The following is a 24,044-nucleotide window of genomic DNA, read 5'->3' as shown; positions in this document are numbered from 1 at the left end:
CGTTCCGGCTTTCTTCCGTTCGAAACAGAATTTCTTTATGCAAGTTGGATAAATGAGGTGCGAAATAAAAGAAGGTTAACCGGTCCGGAACACGAACGTACTGTTTGCTACCCTGCGCTAGGAAAACATGGTAAGCAGATACAGGAATATATATAACAAAAATTGAAGATACACTTCTGTTGGTTCGCGGTATCTGCGTGGCGAGACTAAATATAAACGAACCTGAACGAGGCAACCGTGTTCATTGTCGCAAACGCACCATTCCTTTTCTCTCATTAGAATATATGGATGCCACTGTGTAATCAAGCATACAATGGGGCATTGGGCCCCAGATAAGAGTAAGCAGTAGCAGCTCGCTGCAAGCACATCAGTCTGTGCGCCTCTCATAAATTATTTTGGGTTCAACCCGTCAACAGGTCAAATAATGGGGAGGCGGAAGATGTCGCCTGGGCGCTGAGACGAAACATGCGGACGCCGCGCATTTTTTGTGCAACGGCCACGATTTCCTGGAATCGTGTCGATATAAGGGTTCGCAGTGTGCCAAGAGAGAGACGGCGCGGCCGAGTCGCGCTTCTGTTTGTTGACACGGAGACGCCGAGATAGAGACGACGACAGCGGCGTCCCCCAGGAAGTATATAGACTCTGCGCCACTCCATAGATCACAAAGGGAATCGCGCTTCACCATATACAATTCCGAGAGCGCGTGCCGCATGTATTCGCATTGTTTTTTATCTTTTGAGCCGTCGCAGCATGCGGAACGTATAAGTAGCCAGATGATGTACTTGAGGAAACTCAAGCTCTGTGCGGCAGCACGAGTGTACAAGACGTCAAGGGGTGATATGGAGGGTAATTCCACACACGCCACGCGCGAGCCGTCGTGGGTTTGCGCGGCAAGTTACGTACCACGAAAGAAAACCGCGACGATCTTTGTCCGCTCGCGGCGCGCTTGACGATACACAGGGTTTCATCGGAATGCGCATTACGCGATGACTTTAAAAACGTTGTTTACATCAGGGGAGGGGGTCGGGGGGAGGCACCTCCTTCATCCGACATGGGGTCAGGGCAGATAAATGTGGTCGAGTGTCATCTTGTGCGCTGTATCCTATAGAGAAAAAATTTTCCGGGGGTGGGGGGTGGGGGGAGGCACGGGCCCGGTGTGCCACCCCCTGGCTACACCACTAGTGGAGATTCTGTGAGAAGCCACAGTTGCGAGATTGGGAGATAATCAATCAGAAAGAAAGAAAGAAAGAAAGAAAGAAAGAAAGAAAGAAAGAAAGAAAGAAAGAAAGAAAGAAAGAAAGAAAGAAAGAAAGAAAGAAAGAGCGCGCTTTATGGATCATTAGTTTCAACTGTATCTTCCGCAAGGCAGTTTGCCAAGCTAATTTACGCCGAAGTCATTTTTTTACGACCAGAAGCTGCGTGCGCGCTTCGTGCATATTACAAGGTAGAAAATGCATACGCGTGGATGTCATGTTGAAACAACACTCAAGATCGAGTAAAAAGGGCATCTTTTTGTCCCACAACAATAGTCGTCATCTGGCTGGCTCGCGTATCCTTTCTTGAAAACCCGGCTCTCGTCACTTTCCTATCAACAATGCCATGTCACGCTGATAACGCGCGCGCCGTTCGTGACCAGAAAGTGCCGGGCGCGCAGCGATAATGCGAGGAAAGGGAGGCAAAATAAATGGCGATTATTGTTGTGGGACAAAAAGACGCCCTTTTTACTCGATCTTTTCTGTCAGTGAACGTAACGCAAGCAATCACCAGCGTGCGCATTTCCAAACAAGGTTTTCATTTCATCCATGGAGAGGGATACCGCCAACACTTGGGCACATGTGCAATGCGGAGAAGAGAACTTTCGAATTAGGAACTCGTTCGCATATTAATCAAAATCTGTGGTGCCATAGCTTAGAAGGCACTGCCAAAGGAGCAATGTAAGTGAGTAGATGTGAGAATAACCGATGCTCGTAAAGCATAGCTCCAGTTATCTTGCGAACACTTACACTATATACACGCTGTTTTTCACTACACACGCATTCACAGCGCATAAACGCGACCCTTGTTCCCTCTTAAAAAACTGTCGTCGATAAACGTCGGCCACCATCGGCTGGAGGGCGGCGTTGCTGCTCGACTGATATGGACACTAGATTTAGGTAACATAGCTCAACGATTAATAATATAATTGATCGGGTTTACCGTCCCAAAACCACGATATGATTCTGAGGGACGCCGTAGTGGAGGACTCCGGAAATTTCGACCACCTGGGGTTCTTTAACGGGCACCTAAATCTAAGTACACGGGCCTCAAGCATTTTCGCCTCCATCGAAAATGTGGCCGCCGCGTCCGGAATTCGATCCCGCGACCTGCGGGTCAGCGCAGTCGAGCACCATAACCATTAGACCACCGTGGCGGGTGTAGCTCAATGACTGCTAATCAGTACTTTCGTAGTCAAGCACTTTGCTGTTTGAACACTCCAATAATTCCTCGCCGTATAGATATCACCGACGAGCGTAACGGAACCCGCAGTGACGTATCAGTCAGAACTCAATTCAACGAAACGTGGTTTTACAGAATTAAAGGTTTAACTATCTGCTTTAGGTTTCCCGATACATAATCTCAAAGCAGTCTAATCGAATTCGATGGGTATCACGTATACCATTTCTCTTTTTTTTTCTCACAGAAAAATAAAATTATACGCCCTCTGAGCGTGCATTAAGCGTAACATGTTCAAAAAGTATAAAGTTCAGGTTGCCGTATTATCTGCACTTCAAATAAAATTTAATCGTTGTCTCTCTGTATTTATTTATTGATTCCATGACTGTCGTGTTACGATAACCTCAGCAAGGCACTTGTGATATATATATATATATATATATATATATATATATATATATATATATATATATATATATATATATATATATATATATATATATATATATATATATATATATATATATATATTGGCTTGAGCGAACGAACGTACGAAAACCTTTATTGTTCCAACGTTTCGGCCGGGGTCCGGCCTTCGTCACGGAAGTCCCTGACGAAGGCCGGTATATATATATATATATATATATATATATATATATATATATATATATATATATATATAATATATATATATATATATATATGTGTGTGTGTGTGTGTGTGTGTGTGTGTGTGTGTGTGTGTGTGTGTGTGTGTGTGCCGTATAGAGATAGTGATGTAGTGAGAGTGCCCGTATAAATAAAAGGAAACTACACACGTATACCTGTATACGGACGGCTTCAATCGCTCTAAGCGCCGAACGTTTCCTTGCGAGCAAAGAATACGACGTGTAACAAGTCCGGCTGGCAGTACCATGATGCAGATACACGCCGCTGAGGTATAAGAAGAGCATCAACACCTCATGAATGGGCGTTCCTGGGCCGTGTAGTCACCGCTGCGTTCGTTGCACGCATTTTCAACTGACAGCCAGAACGAATGGACGGCAGCGGTAATAGCCGCGGGCGCTCATTGTTGGGCGAGCTCTTTTGCAAAAAGCCCAGTGCGATTCATCACGCGGACGGATTGTAGTGCATCACGCGCTTTCATCCGCCCTTTCTCCACTCGCGCGAACGCTCTCGTTCAGAGACAGAGAAAGCATATATATGGTTCGTGCATTCGTTCCTGGAATTATCCATTCATGTTTATTCATTCTAGGCACGTTCGTCAGGCCCGCTAGCGTACACGTTAGCCAAGAGCAAATTTCTGATCAAACCGAATGCAATAGGTGGCGCCCGAAGTCACGTCCTATAGCGACGGTTTCCTTCTGTAGCTATATGAATCTCAAAGCAAATGCATTTGTGCACCGTGAGAAAAAGATTCTATTGTATGGGAGCCGCAAACACGTCATGGCCGCCATGACGTCATGTCTGAACCGCCATAGCATCAATACATATAGACACTTATCGTGAAGGTGTACTGACAACATATATCTACTGAATAGGCTCCTCGGCTAAGAAAACAGCAACCTACGTAAGCTCATATAAGATCGCATACGTGTATAGAATGCTGCGGACTTTTGCTGTGCGTTATTATTTCACCTGGCAGCGGCTCCGACGTTCAGATAAACGCCATGTCGTAAACGGTCTTCTGACTCATCATCTTTTCAATGAAAATATCAGGCAGCAATAATAAAGAAGCGTGTCTTTTTTTCTTCTTTTCCTTTTTTCACGTGTAACGTGGATTTCAACCAATGCATAGACTTCTCTTTCCGCGTTGTTTCGGCTATTCGAAACCCAGTGAGGCAAGCAGAAGCGGTGGAAGCTGGCGAGTAATTAACCGTCGCGTTGACTTCGCACGTAATCGAGGCCGAAATCTCGCAGATATAGCGTTTAACCTCTGCCAAACAAAGCATATACTACCGACGTTCTCACGAGCCCTTTCAGACCCGTGTTGATACGCTTGCGTACATTAAACTGAGCACTTTTACAGATTAAACCTCCGAGTTAAATCCAATTCGTAGAATAAACTCGTGAAGGACTAAGCAAACACGGCGGCTAATGCAGGCCGATTTCTACCCAGTAATTATACAACGCCCGTGAGACAGGCTTTTACAACAACCGCCCATGGCACAACAACTCGAAAAAGTACGCCGTTTTATGGCAAGCGGCGGCTACGCTCACACGCGCTCAAGCTAACACGCGAATATGCGCGAACGACAAAGCACGTTCTGTCACTCGCGGCGAGTTCGCTCGTGTCACGCTTTCGCAACGGGCATTGTGGACAACTGAAAGCTCATCGGCGACGCCAGAGCTAGCGCGGGGCTCCACAGAAAGTCGAGAGAAGCGTGTCGAAAGAATGAAGCGAGCGCACAGTAGCGCATTACAAAGGCACGCTGGGCAAGAAGCAAAAAAGCAAACAAGCGCGTAAGAGAGCAGACAAGCAGGGAGAGGAGTACTAGCCGAGTGAAGTAGGCATAGCCCGCGGCAACAAGGCGTTAATCCCGCAGCTATTCAACCAAGTCCACCGCACCGCGCACTGAAGGAGGAGTGGGAGAGGAGCCGTGCGGGCGCTTGGGTGTCGACCCCGGAGTCACGCCTTCCCCGCCTTGCAGCCTTGTTGCGCGGCGAAACGCGGCCGGGACGATTTCGTGAGCTGTGAATTAGTTCGCCGCACGAACACGGGCGAAAACATTCGCCAGTTTCTACGTCGGCTCCCCACCCGTGCCTCTTTCTCTCTTTGTTTCCTTTCGTTACTGCCCCGGTTACGCGGCGTGAACGGCGCGGTCTCCTTTGATCGCCGCGTGAATTCGGCTATAAGGTTACGCGGCGCTTAACTGCTGCACGAAGAGCGCTTTGGTTGCGTGCGCGCTTGCTCCATATTGGCGCGTGCCGGGCTGTTGAGTGTAGGGGCGTATGTGGGCTTGCCCGGTGTTGCCTTCCGAAACGGCTCATTTGTTTCGCGGCACGTGCTTTTTAAACGGGCGCCGGTAATTGCGGCCTTGCCTCTGCGCACGCCCGCGCCGAGGTGGAAGCGTTTAAATGACCCCCAATCGACATTGATTTCGATTGCGCCTGTAGATCAAGTAGAAGCGGCGTAAACGTACGACAGGAAGTTGTGAGCAGACAAGGAGGCGGGTGCAGCTCGGACGAAATTACTGTAGTATGAATAGTTTAAAAGAGTGGGTATGGGTTTATGATATTGAGATTGATGGGTGAAGAGGACATAAAAGCCGTGTTGTGTAATGGAGCGCCTGTGTTCCAAGCTATATCAGGGCACATGCATCTTGTGGCTTGCCCTACATGTCAGGCCTATAAAGTACGCATGAGCGCAATCTATGCAACATCGTCCGAGCACCGTTAGTGCGGCACCTTAAGGAAAAGAAGAATTAAAAAAAAAACAACAACGAGAAAGCCGCACATGAGCACCCACTGCCTGCACATCTAAGCCAATAGCGAAATAAACGAATATCATCAAATGAATACGCTCGACTTAAGTTTATTGACCTCAGTCGGTTAGCCGAATGATGTGCGGTCACTTGTGCCAAAGAATGCTTGCGAATTAAAACAAATATTGCCTGCTTGAATTGTAATGGCAACGACGGTGAATATCTGTGACGTCAGACCCCATGGTTTCGTGTGCGCAGTAAAGGAAAAAAGATAAGGGTTATTCTATAAAGGCTTCCGCCGACAAAAGCCACGGGCAGCCGGGCACGGAAAAGTTTCCTTCTCGACGCGGCCGCGGCTTCCCCATCTCACCGTCGCGCCCGAAACGCGAGCAGTATCGCGAGCGCGAGCGCTAAACCGGGCGAGCGACACCGAGCGTAGTATGCGTACAACTGCGCGCTTACGAGTGGAAAAGCGAGAAATGAAGGAGAGTGAGCGTTTACTACGAAACTCCCAACTGTGCGCTACTCACGCACGGGAGACGCCCCGCGAGGAGGGATGAAGCGGCGGCCCAGCGAGAGACGCTACCGAAACGCCAACGTCGGCTGCACAGGCAGCGTCGGCGGGCGCAGCATGCCCGGGTGGAAACCTGCGGCGATCCCGACAGCGCGCACAGCTTGAGCGAGACAAAGGCAGAGAGCGATCGCGAGGAGGGCTCAACTGCTGCTGCAGTCACTCCAGCGCAGTCGCCGTAGAGCAGCAGCACGTTGCGGCCACAATTGCCGGGGCGGCAACGGCGTGTCTCCGATCCCCGCGGCCGCCTGACAGCAGACAGATGGCCATCGACGCCCGCTCTGGGCAACGCGTGTGTGCGTGCGTACTTACACACACACACACACACAACGCCTCTTTGCCCGGCCAAGCGCCGCTATATGTGGCAGAGGCACCGCTTTCTGCGCCGTTGTTCGAACGGACGGGCGATCGGCTTGTGCCCTTCCGTGCAACTCCCCCTGATGATGCTCCGGACGAGTGTATATACACTGGTGTACACGGCGCTCTCTACGCAAGCAGCCGCACGCACCCCTCCCCAGTCGTTGTCTCTTTCCACCTCTCCCTCCTATTCCCTGCCACGCATGTACGACTCGCGAGCGATTTGAGCGTTTAAAATCCACTTTCACAGAACGGCGTCCTGCCTCCCTTCGTGCACTCTCCTGCGCCTCTTTTCTGTGCGCGCGTCAGTGAGCTATTATGTACTCAACACATCGATTCTCAAATGTCCTCCCGGGGTTTAGTGGATGTGTATACACGTGATCACCGGTGGTCGTCGTTCAAGCCATTTTCACTACGTGTTTGCGGGTACACAGGTAGTCTCATTTTGTTTGTTTGTTTCTCCCCTTCTATCTTCTTTACCTAAGTGCTCTGTGAATTTGATAAGTCTCAGTTTGTAATAGCTGGTCCTTCGGCACAGCTTCACCTTCCAGGTGTTCGTCGCTTTTCCAGCAATTTTTGCGGCTAGTTAGAGTAGATGGTCACACGGAGCTTTATATGGACAGTATAATGTCTTTTCGCGTGAACTGTGGTGCATCCATTTTTCTCGAAGTATCTCTTCAGCTTTCATTTCAGCAACACTGTTGGAATCGCACTCGTACATATACAAGGCGAATCCACCCCTGGAAGTACAGGCGCTTACCTTTCTCGTGCGTTTTCGTCTACGTTTTTTTTGCATTGTACTTACAATGAATTCAACCAACTGTCACAGCTTCTGCTACTCTTCTGGAAGTATGCACTTATTTCTTTCGGGATACAAGCAGCATCGGAAGCACACCCGTGTACAGTGGCAAATTAACCACCCAGCGCTGAGCGCACGTCAATATCAACCGCGGCCAAGATCACATATATATATATAGCTATGTTGTTCGCTACACTCGCATATAGCTTCCCCGGCGGTCGCCCTGAGCGCTCCGCTTGATCGCGGCGCTTGCCGCCTGCCATACATCAAAGTCGGCCCGCTGATGGAAATCTTTCTCAGACAGGAGGCACGGCCGCGTCCATCCTCGCTCTAGACGTTGCCTCGCGATACACCCTCCAATCCCTGTCCGCTCTCTTATTCTCTAAAGCCGTGAGTGGCGATGCCGCATACTGCATCGTGGGGCACGCGTGACGTACAGGTTATTAAACCACGCATGCTGCCGGCGCCCACGCAAGGAGCAAGGCATACGAATACAAAAGTCTGGTAGAGCCTTACGGTTTCACGTCAAGCTGCCTCCTTTCTTTATAGTATACACCTCTGCAAGTCACTCACTATATATATAGTTAACGTACTGAAGGTGAGTGGCACCGTTCCAGACTCGCCGGTGCAGAACTTGTTTTTATCTTTATGTATACGGACACAGAGCGGGTCATCCATCATGCTGCTTGCCCGTCACGCATGCGCTGTTGATCGGATTTTTAGTTGCTGAGTTATACTTGCGTTATACTCTGATGAACTCGGGTGAAGTAACGTGCCTTGTTAATAACCTCGCTTATGGAAACATAAACTCAATGTCAGCGACAGTCATTCTAAGGAGGCAATTCCATAAAATGAGTTTCTGTCATCGTTTAGAAGCCACGTCAGCGAAACAACAACAACGAAGACAAGGGGAGAAGCAGCGTCTCCACCTTGCCCTTGGGTCCTCGTTTATTGCACGCTGTATGTATACACCGATAATCCATTACACCACCCAGCATGCATAAAAAATCAATATAGAACGACAATGTATGGCGGAGAATCACACAGTTATATGCAGTAACAATGCAGAGACGTGTTACATATATATATATATGCGCACAACAGTGTCACCGCTTCCTTTTCTCTTATCGTGTGTGCGCGTCGCCTTTGGACTTAACCGAGAGATCGCGCCATCTATATGCTACGCGGCCTGTTTCTGGATATCCAGAATAGAGAGTCCTGCTTCTGCTTTCAACTCGGATGGTCCCGCGCACATCCGACAACATCGTAACATATATCAAGACACAAGCAGGCTACACGATACATCAAGTTACGCCGCAACTTCAAGCACTGGTAGCGTATTATGAAAAATAGAAGAAAAAAAGCAAGAAGTCCAACTAAATGAGTTGTTAACTAACGAGCTCGACGTATACATTTAATAATTGCGTTTAACAAGGATACACCAGTCTGCTTTTGGCTGAGCGCTGGTAAGATGAACTGGTGCCTATTGAAGACGTCATCAAATTTAGCCATGCATATATTGTCAAAAGCAAAGACAGGGAGCTGAACCATGAGATACCTCCAGTTGGCTGCTGTGCACTTGGGAAAGGGAAATGGGATGTGAAAGAATGGAAGATAACCAAAGAGGAGAAGATGGCGTACGAAGGTGCCACAATGTCAATGTGTGACTAAACACACGAAACTTAGCTATAAATCCAACATATCAATCTGACAAGATGTTGAGTTAGGACAACATGGCGGAATTCGACAATGTCCGCAAGAACACCGCCGCGGGTTGAGTTGACTTTGTCGGAAAAGAATACCTTCCTGAGGAGAAAAAGGGCGCGAGCGGACGCCCGTTATCCCGCCTTGGCCTTCGTAGCTTGGACGATGGAGGACGTTGCGGACGCGCGCTCCGCACGTTGTCCCTAACCTCTTTTGTTATTTTATTATTGCTCTGCTTCATCCCCCGCGGCGTCAAACCGTGTCCCCTTATTGATTTCATAAGATAGCACCACCTTTTCCTTCGCTATAACATTAACAAACTAACCTCCCCCACCCTTTCCCCTATCCCGCCTCCGCGTCCCCGTCACCCAGACGATGCGCCGTGCGGACTCGCGCGCCTCCTCCTAGATCATCCGCACGCCCCAGGAGAAAGGACAGCGGCCGCACGACGCTAAACACGACGCGCAGCTGACCGTCATGATTTACGAGCCGCCAGTAAAGAGAAAGAGCGCGGTGGTGGACAACGCGTCGAGGAGTTCGAGTCGAGCAGCTAGCGCTTCCGGGGATGCGGCTATTCCATTCTTTCCACAGCGCGGCTCACAACTCCCGCAGAGCGAGCGCACAACAGAAGAGGCTCGCAAGGTCGCTACAAAACAGCGCAGCCGATTCGAAGCGTGTGCGTCCCAGCTTGTCCGTCGCTGTCTGTGCGATGACCTGCTGAGAAGCGCGGCTCGCGTGTGAGTGAGCGGTACGATCATCAATTTGGTGGCCGCGCGGGAGAAAGGCGATCGGCGGACGCACGCGGACGCCCGCCGATTCAACGAACGGGATGCGCAGTGGGTTTTCGGCTTCATACACAAAATAGAAAAGAAATACAACTGCAGCCGTTCGTGCATCGACATTAACCTTATACGTGCCCGTGGCGGCAGTCGCCCACGCACGAGAGCGCGCGCGTTATGATGCCCGCGTCGCTTATCGCTTATTGAAAAATGGTTTGCCCATTGAGAGCGGTAATGGAGCTTTGGCGCCGGTAGGCTGCAGGGTTGTAATGGAGGGTCACTGTCGGTGGAGGCCAAAACACTTCTTCGCAGAAGTCGATCGTCATTTGCTCTTTTTTCTACACTCGGTTTCTTCAATAGGTGAGATAGCCGTGTTTACGACTGCCTTTGTTGTTTGTTTGTTTGTTTGTTTGTTTGCTTGATTGTTTTATTTTATAACGATGGTTGGTCTGAAACGTGAAATTCAAAGGTTCGCTTCACAGTTTATCCCCGGTGAATGTTTGTCGCCAGTGCAAAGAAAGAGAGAAAAAAAAAAAAAAGACCGCGAGTAACGCTGCGTGCACCAACTAGCGGAAGAGTGCAGTCAAATAAGTTCATTGCTCGAAACACATACTGAAACGAAGAGGTGACAAAAATGGCGATACAGTCGGTTGGATCTCTAAAAGCAGAATTACGAACATTCTCGTTAGGTTCTCTTTCTTTGTACTTTTTTTTCGTAATTGAACTTGTAGTCTCAGCACTGAAGTAAGCTTTACCGAACGACGTTATCGCCTCGTCTATTTTTTTTTTTTTTTTTTTTGTAGACTGAGCTAAAATAAGAACTGATGACACATTCAAAGAACATGTCCAGGTCCCAGGATGGGCTGATATTCGAATAATGCGCAAGCATTTGCTATATTTAAGTGCAGCAGTAGCGAGATCATCACATCGGCTCATTTAGCAAATAGCAGCAAGATGACATTAAAGATGGTGACGGAAGAACTGTGTGTTGGTCTTTAATAATATTCAAGTCTTCATGAATGATATTGTGAAATTTACTTTTTTGGCTCTTTTGTTATCAAGTACAGGTTCACGCTGTACCGTTTATTCTTGTTTCTATTGTTTCCTTGCTGCGCATAATTTGTCTCTTAGCGAAGCTCCTATGTTGCAATAAACTGTTTTCGCGCGAAAGATTAATACATACACCGACGTCAAAATATTCAGCCGCATATATATATGTTAACCGTTTCGGCTCCAGCACAATACATTTCATTAAAGCTCCGTATAACCTGACATTATTAAGCCTCTAAGTCTCTCCTTGTCTCAATCTTTAATCATATTCTATCCCGTAGTAAGCCTAGATTACATTATACTCTCGACTTGATCTCAAATTTAGATGCTAATTTAGAACAGGCTACACGTCAGAAGAGTGCAGGATACTCTAACAAGAACGTTCGTGCGACGCTTCAGGAACGAAAAAGTTACGAATACTGCTGTTTCTGAGATTCCGCGCCAAAATGGCGGTGTTTATAACGTTACTTGGACGTCAATTATGAAGAGGTATATACTTTCACGCTTTGAGGTGATTATAGAGGAGTAAAAGGCCAATGAATTCTGGTTGGGTATTTTTGTGCGTTGGTGCAGCGCTCTCTGTGAGACTGTTCGAATCATTATTGAAGAATATAAAACAGGCTAATCATCATTTAATGGCACTGTTTAATAACTTCTTCTCCTTCTGTGCCTTTTCCACCCTCCTATTCTCCACTCCACTGCGGGGTATCAAACCGGAACCGCGCATCTGGATAACCTCCCTGCCTGTCCCCTTCATCTCTGCCTCTCTCGTTTCTTTTTTATTTGGGTCATCTACAGAGATGTTTCATGGGGAGAACATCTACCATTTCTGTTCATCATGAGGAAAAAATTAAACGTGTCGAGACACATCTGTCTACATAGGCCTTAATAATTGTTGGGGTTTAACGTCCCAATACCACGATACGATTATGAGGGACGCCGTATAGTGGAAGGCTTCGCAAGTTTCGACCACCTGGGATTCTTTAACGTGCACCTATATCTAAACGCACGGACCTCAAGCATTTTCGACTCGCGGTCGGGATCGAATCCCGACCGCGGCCACCGCGGTTGGGATTCGATCCCGCGACCTTCGGGTCAGCACTAGAGCACCATAACCACTAGACCACCGTGGCAGCTGTACATAGGCCGCATGCCATATATATATATATATATATATAATAAGTACTATCTGCAGTGTCTACGTCAGCTGGCACTGCAGTGCCGTATAACGGTACTGAAATTTAGTAATCTCTGTACGACAAAACCTTAGACGTAGCTCCCTATAATTCCGAGCACTTAACACAAATCGGGAAAGGAATTTGCAATGCTTTTATTTCGTAAGTACTCTTTCCCGGCGTGCCTCGTTTCCGGGGAACGCCAGGATACGAGCAACGTGTCTCGTATCCAAGCGTTAACATTCATCTAGCCCTCTATATGGATACGTGAATGCTCGCTCTCTGTTTTCTTTTTCCTTTTCTTGAATATCCGTTGGGTGTTGATCGATGTGTTACCTATATACCCACGCTTGTGACACTAAGCATGAACTAAAAGAGGGAAGGGTAATAACAACAGACTGATCGCTCCACCGGGGCTTGTTATGGTTCGAGTTCAGTTCCGGATGCAGAGATGCAAACAATAGTAAACACGAACTCGCAACAGCAGCACTCACAAAGTGAACAGAAGCAAGCGCATGAAATAAAGAAACGAAAGCAAAGAAAGAAAGGGAAGTAAGTCGGTCGCCGAGTTCGCCGCTAGACGGGGCTACGAGTCGCAGATGCGCTTAGCAGACGCGTGTGCAGCCCGGAGGTCGTCGCCGTTTGTCACTCGCTCTAACGAGCGAGCCGCGCGAGCATCTGCAACAAGCCCCTCCACATCGCTCCCTCCTCCTGCAACTAGCTTGCCACCACTTCATTCACACACACACACACACACACACACACACACACACACACACACCACACACACACACACACACACACACACACCTTGTGCTTTGCGGTAGTAGCCAGCAGCCGCGCACAACACACCAACTTTCCACGCGGCTCAGCATTGGCTACGGCTTGGATCGACTTCTCCATAGCTACAAGCACGCACGCACATACGCACATGGACTCAGCAAGGCACCGCTTGGCCGACCAAGCGATATGGCAGGCAAGCGACAGGGCGTCGCTTACATCTCTGACGCTCACGGCAGCACTTTTTTTTTTCCTCTTAGGCGAGAAGCGCCCCCTTGCTGCGGCTACCGCGGCCGCCGGTCGCGCCATCTTATTTATTTTTGTTTTGTTTTTATCTCCCGGCGTACGTTTTGGTCTTTTGCTTAGCGCGTCCATTAGAGGGGGCAGAGGAAGAGCTCGATCCTCTTATCTCTTCGTCGCTGGCGAGCGATTGGCGAGCCGATTTCGAGTTTTCACCTGAAGCGTATATACGCTACATCCATACGAGTGACGGCTTCTTCCGGGAAGACAAGCTCTCCTTGTCAGCGCGCACGTCGGCGGCGGCGGGAGATTTCGTGTGTACATCGTCCTGTGGGCATCTATTTATCGCATAGTTGGCGATTTTAGGGCTCGTGAACAAGCGTGCTGCGACTGCGAGGACGTGTCGAGTGCGGAGGCGCAACTGTGCCAGAGCACGCGGGAACGGAATAAGCAGCACGACCACCGAGGTATAGAAAACGCTGATCAGTAGCTTCTTTTTCTTCACGATGCGTTTGGTCTTGGCGCGAATTATGTTTGACTCCGTAGGAAACTACGTTGCCACCGGATTTTATTGCAGCGACGTGCCGGATGGCAGTGCGTTATACGTGCACGAACTACAACCTTCATACAGCTGCATTTGTGAACCATCCACCTGTACTCAGACAAAGTAAAACAGCTTTAAAAAAAGAATAAGAGGAAACTGGAGGAGGGTAGAGGTATCATTATCTTGTCAAGTAAACCTCTTTGTATCATCAAAAACCATGACATTTTAAAGCTTGATATGTACTTCAGAAACCTAATGCACAATAGAACAGTTGACGCAAACAGTTATACGTATAGACGGAGTTACAGCTGCACACGGGTATTTATGTGATTTCACACACGGCTGCATCAATGTCGCAAGTCAACTGCTATAAAGCACCACTGCTGCCTATAGCGCCATCTCACTGGAATATGAAGAAGCGCTTGTCTACACTGAGCGCGCCTTGTAGCGTCAGGTAGAATGCATCAATAACCTTAATTATTGTAGCTAATGATGTGGATTGGGGTTTTAAGTCACCAAATTTTATCTCTACATAAGAGAAAGTTGAACGAATGGCTCGAGAGTCTTACAGATCAATTAAATGTTTAACGACTGAATCTAACCGCTTTTTCAGTTAAAACGGAGGAAGAACAGTGTCGCGCAGACTCCTGCTATGCATATACACTGCTAAGCTTTAAGAAATGTTTTTTTTTTTTTTTTTGTCGCATACAGCTATAGGTAGCGAAAGCGTTGCAAAGAAATCCTCAGTTTCTGACACTTATTACGACAACGAGATGTCTTCTCGATCGTCTTTATCTAATTGAAGCGTTAGTGACGTCAAAATAGTGTTTCTCTTGACGTTGGCGGCTTCGAAGAACGTTTATTTCATTATATGCGTGTAATCACGATGAGAGCACGCCAGCAGTTCCTCATCAACGTCACGTAGCATTGCCATAATCACTGCATGATGCAAGCACGCGGAGGACAAAACCAAACAGAAACATAGATAATTATGTATGTATGTATGTATGTATGTATGTATGTATGTATGTATGTATGTATGTATGTATGTATGTATGTATGTATGTATGTATGCATGCATGTATGTATGTATGTATGTACCAGGCACGTAGGCAAGGGGGGGGCCCGGGGGGCCCGGGCCCCCCCCGAAATTCGTCCAGCCTTCTATGTGCCTGGGCAACTTTTTTTTTCTTTTTGCCGTGGAAAGACTTTCTTTCGAACATTTAGGCTTTGGGCCCCCCCCGAAAAAAAATCCTGGCTACGTGCCTATGTACGTATGTATCGGATTGACTCATCTATCTAGCGTTCTTGGCCATATATGCAGACTATAATATTGTCTCATTTCGGGTGACACTGCCCAGAAGCCACCGCAATTATTATCGCAAAACTTCAGTGCAATCGCTAAGACCTTTCAGTCGAAACGCGGCGCGCCCAACAACGGGTATCGCCGTAAAAAAAAAATGATAAGAAAATGGGATAGCAATAAAGCGGCTCGCAATAAATATCTCGCATCCCGGAACACAGCGGGAGCGCATTCAAAAAGAAAGAAATTTCTCGTGTAGAAGCCGCCCTTTGGTCGACAACGTAACGGCAGAGATAACGATAAATGTGCCAACGCGCCGTCGGGGTTCGCAGCTCCGCGCGCTAAATGTCAAAGAATGTGCGCGTAAAAAGAACCCAAGAAAGAAAGAAAAAAAAAAAGACATTTCTCGCTTGCAAGAAAGAAGTTCACGCGCCTTTGTTTGGGGATATTGTTATTATTTCTTTTTTATAGGCGACGCGCGGTATTTGTCAAGGAACGTGATGCCCCCGGCAGAATGCAAGCCGTCTCGCGCGCGACGACGCATTTAATTGGCCGCGCGGGTATTTTCCCGGCTTTTACGTGTCGTCTGCGATGCCAACGCGTCGTATAATCGATTATTTATTTTTCTTTGCGGCGTTCTTCTTTAGTGTGGAAAAGTGAACATTGTTTGAATATATTATTCGGCCGTCATGCATATATGCGACGCAGAAGCGTTTGTATTATCTCTCTTACCCTGCTTGACAAATGTGTGTGTGTGTGCGTATATATATATATATATATATATATATATATATATATATATATATATATATATATATATATATATATATATACATATATATATATAGAGAGAGAGAGAGAGAGAGGAGGGGGAGATAGGGTGGTTACGATAACAATGAGCAAACAGCCAATGTTTACCAAGGACATGACATATTAATGACATTAATTTTATTTTACTGAAAAGGGCAATAAGAATGTGCGCGAAAGCCATGGCGGTGAGTGGTGGCACTAGCTAGCACACTCCAAGGTTTCGTTCTCAGCAGTTATGAAAGTGGAAGGGAAAACGGCGCTGCGGTATATAGCTCAATGGCAAGAGCAATGCGCATATTGCGAAGTCACGGCTTCGTATCCCACCTGCGGCCGGCTCTTTTACCGCCCACTGTTCATTTCCTTTCCAAATCGTTTCTTTCTCATTTCACTAAAGGAAAATTATGTAATCCCCTTTATGATTTCATTGGTTCCCATTGTCTGCTGGTTTCAGTGTGAATAACTTCCGCCAGATATCACACATTGTGAAATCTGGGAGTCGATTTAGAACGAAGAAGTCAGGGAGTAGCCTAAGCCAAATTGGTTTTGTTCTTGTTTTTTTCTTTTTTTTTTTACACTGAGCCAAACAATTCGATGTGGATCGACGTTTTCGTGTACTTCGAGTATGGCTGTAGAAAGCCGTTTAACTGACGTTTGCCCCAAGGGGCAAACGTCAGTTAAATGGCTCCGGTACGCTGACTCCTCACACTGCTATATATTAAGGACAGAAAAAAATAAATTGCCCACACGCACAGCGAAGGAGGTTGATGCCCAAATACGAGACGCGATACGCGCCTCGCTCTCATACGCCTCGAGCTGTCTTCGTAGTGCCATGACCACTCACTGGGGCAGCCGCGGTTTGACACCATATTTCAAAGCGATCTGAAATTCACTCTCGCTCTCGAGGGCACGGCAGCGTCACGTCTTCGGGGCCATAGGGCGACGCCTTCTCCAGACGGTCGCCTCATCGCGAAACGCACACACGATTCGCTCCCGTGGCTTCTTCGGTCCGCCGCCGGCGGCTCGGGGGTCAAGCGCGGCGCCGGCCGCTTTCGATTAATTCGCGGCGGCGTCTCCAAAAGCGCGCGCGTGAGCGACGCTTTCACTTATTTGTACTTCTTTTCCTCGCCCGTCGAAAGAAGGACCGCCAGTACGGCACACACGCCACACTTTCGCCGTGGTCTAGCCGTACACACCGAGTCAGCGGCCGAAATCGAGTGAGAGAAGGCATCGAAGGACTCGCTCGAAGCCCTCAACGACAACGCATCGCTCGCGTAGCCAGCGACAACGAGCAGTCGCGGCAACAACGCTCGCGCGCGCTCCCGAGAGAGGAGACGACCAAAGACCGCCCGTCGAGAGGAAGAAGAGGGAGGACGCTCCTCCTCCTTCGGCGGCGCCGGCGGCGGCTCCTCGCAACAAACTCACGCACATGCTTTGCCGCGGTTAACTTGCGGAGCCTGATCCACATATGATCCCAGCGCGCGCGCTTCCCATAAGCCGCCGTGGTCATTATGGGAATGCGCATGCGCTCTCCGGTCACGACCGTTTCTGGAGTCACGTCCGCGATCTCTTCTCCCCCACTACCACCCGGCTCCGGCACCTCATTCCCCCCCGCCCCGGTATTCCTCACCTATGCCTGCTCTTCTGCGTCGTCATTGCTGTTGTTTTCCAGCAGCCGCTTGTATTTTTTTATCGCCCCCGTCGGTCGCTTTCGCGGAGACCGGTTCCGAAGCCACGCGATGCTCGGCCGCGCCGTCGTACCCGCCGAGACAACGCTGTCTCGACGGCAGCAGTACTGCAGCGCACTCTCGAAAAACATAAATAAAGAGAGCCTCGCCGCGATGCCGTCCCATCGATTATCTGCCTCGCGGGAGAAAACGCGAGGTGAAAGAGACTAACGACGACAAGCAAAGGGAGCAAGAAAAAGCGAGGAAGCGGCCGGCGCGCTTTCGGGTAAATCGCCCGACTCCGATGCGACCCCGTAATGCGAAGCGCGCCGCTCTCCGGGGCCAAACGAGCGAAGCTCGATTCGCCCCCCAGCTGCCCCAGCGGCAGCGTTGTGAACGCGCGTGCGAGCGCGCACAGAGCAGCCCCGTGCATTCCTTGTTCTTAAGCTGGCCCGTCCTCTTAATTCTTCATCTTCTTTTTTCCGCTTCCATGGCAAAACCTGCGCAGTCCCCAATTTTAACTCTTCTGTACTCCGAACGAGTGTTCTCTCCGGTCGTGACTCGGGTATCGAGTGGTTTTCATTGGTTCGCTTTTGCATCGCAGAGCGAACTGCTGATTCTTGCTCGATAATAATATATAGAGCATGGGAATCACTACTTTATCGAAACGTTCCGACATGCCTGTAACGTGAGCAGGATACTCGCTCTAAAGGTGGTGAAACTGCTGCCAACGGGACGGCCGTTTTCTCTAGCAGCGTATTCTTCCGCCTTTTGTGGAAACCAAACCGAGTCACCTCCAAGCTCAGCCGCGTCACAAAAACGAAAGGACACGACTTCCACGGAGCATACTCGGTAAATTGGTTCAGAAGAGAGGGATGTTCTCTGAGAGCTATAAACAGGACACACCAACTGTGTATAAAGGCCTGAGGGGACAGTTGAAAAAGATGAGATGTAAAGATGAAGAGATTCATATGCAGAAACAAAGCCTATAGGAACACGTAAACTGGAAGTATACTTTGCAAGTCTTAGTTGAGGCCAATCTCCCGCAGAGAAGCCAAACTGCCTCCACTGCACACGACAAATGTATAGAGTCTGTGCTCTTCTCTACGGCCCATTGCACGTGATCAGAAGCCCAAAAAGATATATATTGTCATTATACATGCAAGTGAAATGCATTGTATAAAATTAATACTTCAACTCCTGCGTAGCATTCCAACACGTACACGTATTCACAAGTGTGTGGCAAGAAAATTCGCTAATTATAAAATAAGCTTACGCGTCGGAGTATTAGATGTGACAACGCTCGTTCGAGCAAGCCTTCCTGATCATCGCAGTTGAGTCTGTTGGTGCAAGCGGGTTATGTACAACTGCTAATGACCACTGCAAGCTATAGATATATATAAAATAGCCCAACTTGTATAGGCAGCAAGGCAGTTGTACCAAAGAGCTTGCCCTTTCTATAGAAAGGGCAAGCGATAGCGCGTTCTCGACACGCGTGAAAACGTTTACACGCCTGATACGGCGGACAGCCTGCCGCGTGACAGAAACTGGAATGGCCCATACAGCCGCGGGCGGCATGTCTATAAAAGACGCTTCGCATGCATTTACTGCAGAAAATGAGCTCTATCGCAAAGCGCAACTAACAACGAGTATAGATAGCCTTCTCTACAACCTTAATCTCTATCAGACGCGGCACTCCGTGAGATAAATATTCCCGAAGGCGCTTGTACAACACTATGCAGCCCCCTCCCTTCGAAATCGCACACTTTTTACGTCGGCGTGGACAATTTGCGAGGAGCGAAAGACCTCTCCCACTGCGCGCGCCTATGGTGAATAGCAATAACGTCAAGCATCTACGAAGAAAACGGGCGAGATCGAAGGAACAACAACAACAAAAAAGAAAAGAGATAATATCGAGAGACGAGGATGGAAGTTCATGCAGTGCCCCGGTGTCTGAGAGAGAGGGCAGAAACGCGCCAATGCAGGCGGAATCCGCGAAGCAACTTGTGGTGCGCCAAGAGAGACAACGTGCGTGTGCAAACCGACGGCAGCAGCGGGTATATGGGACCCGAGGAGGCGCCTAAAAAGATGGCTCCCCATCCCGCGGTGACCATTTGTCAGGGGCCAAATCCGGATCTCACACGAACTCAGGACCGGTTTGGTGCAAGATTCCTGCAGCCGCCGCGTTCGGGCCTCGAGGACTCTCCCCCCGGATCAGTGGTGGTGCTGCACCACACTGACACACACATGCATGCAGGCTGCGCACGCCGCCCCTTGAAAATTTTGTGCGTGCGCGATACGCCTAATAAATATCCACGATTCTCGAGCTCGCACTCGTATAAGCACGTGCATAATGGGTCCATGCACTATAGGTATCGGTCTGCGTTTAATTTATCTTCACGGGCGCACAAGCGCACCCAGTGCGAAGTCGGGCCATCAATATGAAAACGATCTGAAATACACATTTAAAATGTGGATCTCGTTAGTCAACGTGGTCTGTACAACAACACACTGTATCGACAGAACGGTGGTGTATGTATACGCAAGACAGGGGCTCTCGTATCAATCATTCGCTATGCTGCTGCCCTCGATTTGCCTCTGAGAGAAGAACACTTTCTGACGCGTTTCGACGATTGGACGATCGGCCTGTCACCATCGTCATCACCATCGACGGTACTGACGATCGATGGTGATGGCCCGTCACCATCGTCAGCACCGTCACTATCGCTCGTCGGCTCACAAGGCAGTAAAAGCACTTTTGTGCTCTTTGAGGACTACGGGCCTAAGCGAACGCCTTTGACTATCGTAAAGTGCTACCGCAACATGCGCGTCAGGGCATTTACTGATATTTTCCATCTTTCCTTCCGTCTCTCTTCCCCTTTCCCATTCCCCCAGCGTAGGGTAGCCAACCGGGCATATATGCCTGGTTAACCTCCCTGCCTTATCTCTTTTCTTCCTTCCTTCCTTCCCTCCTTCCTTCCTTCCTTCCTTGCTTCCTTGTATGCATTAGTTGCATATGTCATGCAATTAATTAGTTTCGTCAGGAATGTGCGTGTCTATGCGCTGGCGACAGATAGTCGGCATGGCTTACATACTTTATAGATGAGTATGAGCAGCTAACAAGAAGCGATGCATACATGCATGGGCGTTTTCAGGACGCCGGAGCCACTGGGTTTACGAGACAATAGCAGCCCACATGAGGATGCACCAACCCTCTCCTATTGACTTTATTCCATCCTACAGGCGTATGTTTAGCACAGTCCAGCATTCTACGCGAAAGCTGCCTATACTATACGGGTTCCTTGCAGAGATCTGTATTGATAGCGCGGCTGCTGTAGTGACGTAAGTATACTAAACATTAAGCTTTCTATGTGAATGAAAGTGCCTCATGAACGAGACTGGAAAGGCGGCTTACGCGCATGCAACTAACTCGTCGTGCTGCACTGCCAGTAATAAAGGAGCTCGCAAAGCCAACAGGTCGTCGTAACGCCCATGCAGTCCATGTTAGACACGAAAGCAGTGTATACCCTCTATAGTATCGATCATTGTGACTTAGGTTAAATCGGCTATTTATTTCTTATTAGTTAGCAACATACGTTCGGAAGCTCGGGGGGCGGGTCGAGGGTACCTCCGTGTACACTTCATGAAGAGTCGCGGACACATTATTCAGTTCTTTGTTTGTTTGTTTGCTTGTTTGTTTGTTTATTAACGAAACCTCGCCGAGCGACAAGAGCGAAATGGCAATGCCCCGTCGAAAATGAACGAACATCGGTGCTGTCTATGGCACCGAGTATAACAGCCTCTCGATTCTCAATAATCAGAACAAATCACCGCCGCGTTGCCCTTCTTCGAATTGCAATCCGCGAAGACAAACTTCGCAGTCCTTCGAGGGGCCACCGCGAAGTTATGCGAGAGCGGCCCCACGCCCTCATCGACCACCACACCGTCTCAGAAGGCATCGCACGGTCCAGAAAGAGGACCACGCAGGGAAAAAAGAAGAGGCGTCCGTAATACAAACCAATAAATTTTCGCTCGATATAGTCCGCTGACTTCGAACGCAGAACGCGCTGCAGCATACCCCGCCAAAGCAATCTCTCCCCCTCTCTCATACAACTGGCTGCTGCCGCGCTTCTGTAACTCGGAGCTTCTTTTTCCTTCTGGTGCTCGCCTTTCGTTTCGCCTTTCTTTTGGCTATTTCTCGCTTCCGACAGCTCATCGCGCTCTCTCATTTTTCAACTCGCTCGCAGCCGACACCTCACCTCTCTCCCTCTCTCGACTCCTCCTCTTTCATTTCTCCCTCGTTGTCGCCGTCGGCGAGCGGACACAGGTGTATACAGGTGTGCACTCGCCGAGATCAGAGATGTGTTCCTTGATTGCCACAGAGCGCGCTAGCAGCAGCAGCGATGGCGGCTGCTATAGAGCATCGTATACTTTTGGGAGTGGCGCTTTGGAGTGAGCGAAAGAGGCTCTTTGGGCGCGTGCTTGCCCGCGTCACCGAGATTCATTTCGACGATTAACCGCACGGAACGAAGGGAGTCCGGCACGGCGAAAACGTCTCACGTCGAAAAAACATGGCGGTGCAGTGCGTCACTGCTAAACGAGACCAACTTTTACAGCAAATGTCAGCATGCGCCTTGTTTAATAGGTACAGTATAGCCGTCACTGGGGTTGTATCGATGTACCACGGAGGTGCCCACACTAACGCTCAAAAAAGCAAAAAGAAAAAAAAAACGACCGAACACGGAATGTCCGTGTGTCTGCAATTCTGCGGCGCATCAATACATTTTCAGTTATGTAATACCATCTAGCCCCGGTCAAAGCATTTCTGACCGTTAATCACAGCCATCAGCGTCTTTCTTAAATGCGACGAGTTTTATTCACTGATACGTGTCTGGCCACAGTGGAGATGGGGTGCCATTACGGACAGCAGTCTTGCGCTCAAAAGAACTTCTTTGTGTGTTCTAGAGTACTTCGGGTTATTATCAAAGGTAAAAGTTAAGTGCAATAAGCCGAGAAAGAAATGAAAGGTTGTGCAATAATTGTCGCACGTGTGCCGTAAAAAACACTGCATGTCTGTGAGCTTGATTGCTTTAATTAATTTATGTATTCATTTATTTTCTGACTCTATGATATAGGGAACTGTACAATACCTGAGGCATTTTCCGTGCCTCAATCTTTCTAGCCCTTTCAGCCCTGGATTTTTTATTTTGGTCAGGGGATATTTTTGTGTGTGTTTTCCTAATAGATATGACCTCAGAAGACCAAAAACGAAAAATTGAGCCAGTGGTGCAAGTATTAATGGATTTACAGACATGACGTCAAATTAGGTCATCAGGGCTCAGCGGTTGCGAAATGAGAAAAATTGCATCTTTTTTTCTGCTAGAGTACACAAAATGTGAACCACGTCTCATTTTTCAGTGTGATACTCATTGAAACAGCTTCGGTACGTCGATCCGAAAATGGCGCTTACCCGCCTCAGCTGACCCGCCTCGGCGTCACCCATGACTTCGGTCAAGCTTCTTCTTCTTTGTGGCTCCCAGCTCCGCAAGCATGTCACCATTTTGGTGTCAATCGCAGTGGGGATGATTGAAGAAGTATTCCCCCAAGAATCGGCAGTTTTGGTTTCATTTCCAAGATGCTAGGGCAAGTTTTGTGTGATGGTGTCAATTGACACCGCCAGGGCCGAAAGGGCTAGAGCACCTTCATATAACAGAACGGAGCCTGTTGAAGACTTCTCACTTGAGCGGGCTATGCTGCATACCACCAGTACAGTGCCCAACATTGGTGCACACAACTAAGTACGGTTGTGAGTAACTTGGAAGAGCAGGAGCTGCTAGTGAGTGGGAGGCGCAAGACGGTGAAGCGGGTCGGGCACCTCACGTTTTAGCCACGCGCCACCATGGCTCCCGAAGCGCAGCTGCGGTAAATATCGCGAGCCCTCCCATGCAATTACGTGGGCACCTCCCCTCTTAACCGCACGCATACCGGGCTGCCGTGCCCCTGCCCTGAAAGCTTTGCGTCCAGCTGCCCCAGAGGCTGTATATATAGTAGTACTACTCACGGCTCAGTCTGCAGGGTGGCAGTGCATGCGCTCGCTCCTCTTCGAAGAGGCAGGCCCGATTGAGTGTGCCCCACAAATTTGCGGTTGCCCGACGGGGCAAGCAGATTTTTTACGCGGAAACGAGCCCCATACATCGTCGACGCATCCCAGAGCCGCTCGCGCGGTTGTTGTCTCGCTCTGTGTTGCGGTTGTATATAGTCGTGACCATGCGTTCGACTTTGCGCTGTGAAACATTTTTTGCCTGACCGTTTGACGACGAGTTCCGTTTTTTCTTGGCACTCCTCGTCGCAAACAAACGCAAACGAGACGTTTGCGTAAGCGTGCTTCTTCTGTGCACGCAGCCATTTCCG

At 48.8% G+C, this 24,044-nt stretch overlaps 1 protein-coding gene across 1 annotated transcript in view; it reads left to right on the top strand.

The window, feature by feature from the left end:
• The window catches only part of LOC119387950 (zinc finger protein ZIC 4), an 80,120-nt gene that overhangs the window by 48,866 nt on the left and 7,210 nt on the right, over positions 1–24,044 (top strand). The window lies entirely within an intron of this gene.

Source organism: Rhipicephalus sanguineus, chromosome 3 (genome assembly GCF_013339695.2).
Source record: "Rhipicephalus sanguineus isolate Rsan-2018 chromosome 3, BIME_Rsan_1.4, whole genome shotgun sequence".
Lineage (NCBI taxonomy): Eukaryota > Metazoa > Arthropoda > Arachnida > Ixodida > Ixodidae > Rhipicephalus > Rhipicephalus sanguineus.
This window is presented reverse-complemented; position numbering and strand designations above follow the sequence as displayed.